The sequence below is a fragment of the Camelus bactrianus genome, chromosome 28 (assembly GCF_048773025.1).
Source record: "Camelus bactrianus isolate YW-2024 breed Bactrian camel chromosome 28, ASM4877302v1, whole genome shotgun sequence".
NCBI classification, from domain to species: Eukaryota; Metazoa; Chordata; class Mammalia; order Artiodactyla; family Camelidae; genus Camelus; species Camelus bactrianus.
The window spans coordinates 8,461,056-8,464,334 of record NC_133566.1 but is presented as its reverse complement, the minus strand read 5'-3'; the positions used below and the strand labels follow the sequence as shown (position 1 = coordinate 8,464,334).

The window sequence follows — 3,279 nt, the reverse complement described above, 5'->3', positions numbered from 1 at the left end:
TTTGATTCTGTTTTACTCAATAGAAAATTGTGTTCAAATGTATCTGTTCTAAGAGCATGATAGTTTCTATAACATAAATGTGAGATGAATTTTACCCCTTTAGGCATTCCATTCAAGTGTGTTCAAATTTAAATTTGTTTACCTCAGGATTAAATGAATAACAAGGGAAAGGAATTTAGTTTTTCCTCACTCACCACAGATGCCCTGCTGCTGCCTGGCAGAAATGTTTCAATTACTGACAGTCCTTCCCCAGATAAAACCAATGTCCAAGGCACTGGCTTCTCATCACACTTAGGCTTATGCCAAATATGTAAACTTGGTTGCAGATTTCTATTCTTAATGCTTCACGCTGTACACCTTTTAGCTGATGCTGTAGCTGTTACTGTGGGCCAAAGGGAAATGCAGTGATTGTTGAACAGAGCTTGGGAAGTCCCAAAATAACAAGAGATGATGTGACCATTGCAAAATCCACTGATTTAAAAGATAAATACAAAAATATTAGCACTAAACTTGTTTAAGATGTTGCCAACAGCATAAATGAAGAGGATGGGAATGATATGCTACTGCTGCTGTGCTGGCAAGTTTTATTGCCAAAGAAGGCTTTTAGAAGATTAACCAAGATGCTAATCTAGTGAAAATCAGGAGATGTGTGATGGTATCTGGTGATGTTGTAATTGGTGAACTTGGGAGGTAGTCTAAACCTGTGGCAACCCTTGAAGAAATTGCTCACATTGTTGGGAGTTTTGCAAATGGAGACAAATGCTACATCATATCTGATGCAATAAAAAAGGTTAGAAGAAAGAGTGTCATCACAGTAAAGAATGGAAAAACATTTAATGATGAATTAGAAATTACTGAGGGAATGAATTTTATTGAGGTTATATTTCTCTATACTGTATTGATACATCAAAATGCCAGAAATGTGAATTACAAGATGCCTATGCTTTGTTGAATGAAAGAAAATTTCTTCTTTTCAGTTTATTATAGCTGCTCTTAACTTGCCTATGCTCACTGTAAGCCCTTGATCATAATTGCTAAAGATGTTGATGGAGAATGTCTAGATACACTTGTTTTGAGTAGGCTAAAAGTTGGTCTTCAAGTTATAGCAGTTAAAGCTCTTGGTTTTGGTGACCAAGAAGCATATTAAATAGAAAGAAGCATATTAAAATCTTAGCTATTATTCTGATATTGCCGTGTTTGAAAAAGAAGGATTGACTCTAAATCTTGAAGTTGTTAAGCCTCTAGACTTAGGAGAAGTTGGGGAGGTCATTGTGACCAAAGATGATGCCATGCTCTTGAAAGAAAAAGGTGACAAATTTCAAACTGCAAAACATATTTAAGAGATCATTGAGCTATTATATATTACAACCAGTAAATGTGAAAAGATAAAGTGAAATGATCATCTGACAGAACTCAGGTGGAGTAATTTTGCTGAAAGTTGGTTGAGACAGATGGTGTTGAAGTGAATAAAGAGTTACAGGTGCTCTCAGTGTTACATGAGCTGCTGTTGAGGAACGCATTGTTCTGGAAGGTGTTTGTGCTCTGCTTCAGTGCATTCCAGCCTTGGACTCAGTAACTCAAGCTAAGGCAGATCAAAAATTGATATGGAAATTATTAAAAGAACACTCATAATTCCTGCAATGACCATTACTAAGAATTCAGATATTGAAGGATCAGTGATAGCTGAGAAAATTAGGCAAAGCTCCTCAGGAGTTGGTTACAGCAGTACACTTGTAGATTATGTGAATTTGATGATAAAGGAATCAAAGATCCAATGAAGGTTGTAAGAAGTACTTTATTGGATGATGCTGGAGAGGCCTCCTGGTTAATTATAGCGGAAGATGTAGTCACAGGAAGTTCTAAAGAGAAGGACCCTCTAATGGGTAGAATGATGAAATGGGAGTTGGTATGGGAGGTAGCATGTTATATTTCTGAAATAGTGCTTAACCATTGTTACTGAGTTGTGAAGGAAGCTCAAGGCAGCGTTCCTCACCAATAACTTCAGAGAAGTCAGTTGAAGGAAATGAAGGAAGAAAAGGTGGCTTATTGTATAAGGAAATAACTATAACCATCAGTTACTAGTTTCAGTGGAAAACATATAATGGTTTACTGCTGCCACTGCCCATGCCTACAGATAATTTATCTTGTTTTTGTATGTGAAAGACAAAAGAGTAAAAAGACATTTGTACATTCCCAGTAACAGTGCAAGAGCCATGTCCCAGTGAACTGCCTTCAACCTAAATCACTGAGGAATTTTTATTACTATTCTGTTAAAACTAGAATTTTAGTACCTGTCAACATCAGATAGGAAGTTAGGAAGCAGTCTTACTGTGGGGAATAAAAATAATTGTGTACAATGCAGAGAAATAGTTAATTATGTGACAACCTTTCTGTAATAAAAACTGTTTAAAGTTAAAAAGATAAAATTAGTTTTATTTGTGACAAAAAAATCATACTAAATTTTGGCATAACCATAAATATTTCTACAATAAATGTGACTTTTATTAGGAAATGAAGTAAGTATTCCTGATAATTAAAATTATGGACAACATGGAAATAGTTACAATATATTTCGGTAGGTAAAAAACTGGTAAATTATTTCTATGTATGGTAATTGTTTCTAGCAAATAATATGTTGCTCATATCGATTACTAATGTGAAATATAGAAGTCTTTTTCTCATATTTAGACAGAAAACTTCATGAAGAAATGAAGCTACATATACACAATCTTCAGTACAATTAATCTACATATACTAAAAATGTGAAACTCTACATTAACCATTTTAATACTTTTAATGCCTTAGGGCCATTTAATCCCTATTATGCCAGTGGGAAAATTAAAATACAATGTTATCAATTATAGAAGAATTCAGTTTCTTTTGACTGAAGGACCACATTTCTGCCACAGGTCTTTATTCTTTTTAATCAATTTTAGTATAGTATAATTTTTCCTACAATAACTATTTCAGAAGCATAGTATCAGGGAAAGCAGTACTCCAGAGTTAAAGAAGATATAGTCTTTACCTTCCATCTTGAGAAAATAAGAAATGTATACAGAAAAGTTTAATGATAGTTTACTAAATGCTATATGTGAAGAAACTATAATGAGAACATAAGGAAGGGAAAGACTGAATCTGACTGAAGGTTGGGAATTGGATTATTCTGGTCTCTTTTGGTGAATTCAAATTATTTTAAAGAAAAAAATACTTTTGGCTCATATAACTAGAAAGATAAAAGAAGCAGAATAAGTCTAGACAAGGATGGATCAAGAAATGTAA

At 33.9% G+C, this 3,279-nt stretch overlaps 1 pseudogene; it reads left to right on the top strand.

Moving 5' to 3' along the window:
• Positions 1-223: 223 nt before the first annotated feature.
• Positions 224-1,863, top strand: LOC141575403 (60 kDa heat shock protein, mitochondrial pseudogene; annotated as a pseudogene).
• The last annotated feature ends 1,416 nt before the right edge of the window (positions 1,864-3,279 follow it).